The sequence below is a fragment of the Sinocyclocheilus rhinocerous genome, unplaced genomic scaffold (genome assembly GCF_001515625.1).
Source record: "Sinocyclocheilus rhinocerous isolate Xijiao unplaced genomic scaffold, SAMN03320098_v1.1 scaffold4786, whole genome shotgun sequence".
In the NCBI taxonomy this organism is placed as follows: Eukaryota; Metazoa; Chordata; class Actinopteri; order Cypriniformes; family Cyprinidae; genus Sinocyclocheilus; species Sinocyclocheilus rhinocerous.
The window spans coordinates 797-1,443 of record NW_015633214.1 but is presented as its reverse complement, the minus strand read 5'-3'; positions in this window follow the sequence as shown (position 1 = coordinate 1,443).

Below are 647 nucleotides of genomic sequence, written 5' to 3'. Positions count from 1 at the left end.
ATTTATTTGAGTGATGGGGTGGAGACCAATGAGTTTATATCATATTTATATTTTTAAATGTATCTTTTATATTTATTACATATTTATGAAACTGTATGAATATGCATGTGTTTGGATTAAAATTCGGTATCAATTTCATTTATTTATTTTTTTTGATCAAAATATAGTTTTTTTTTAATGTTTTGATATATATCTGAAAGCCTTGCGATATATCTGAAAGCTTAATGAAGCCTCAAGTTGGTGTAGTTTTAAAGATTTCACTTGTTTGGCTCATTTAAGAATCTCCATAGGATTCCCTAGGCCCCTCTAGTGGCTGTAATCATAAAATGCCATTTTATGTAATTTTTCCCCACCAGATAGCATCAGAGACACTCAGTGACCTAGGTCCTGATGGATCATCATGTTTAAAGTATAAATATGCAGAATTGGTCTCTTTCTTTGTTTTTTTGGTGAAAAAATGTATAAAAAATATGCTCATTTTCATAAAAATATCAAGAATTTAATGTGAATAAAATAAAAATCACCAAAAAATAATAAAAAACCTACATTAAAAATTAGGGGGAAAAAATATAAAAATGGACCAATATAAGCTTTCTGGACCAAAAATAAAATTTATGTCATTTTTGGCCTTCGGGTCATTTTGACCC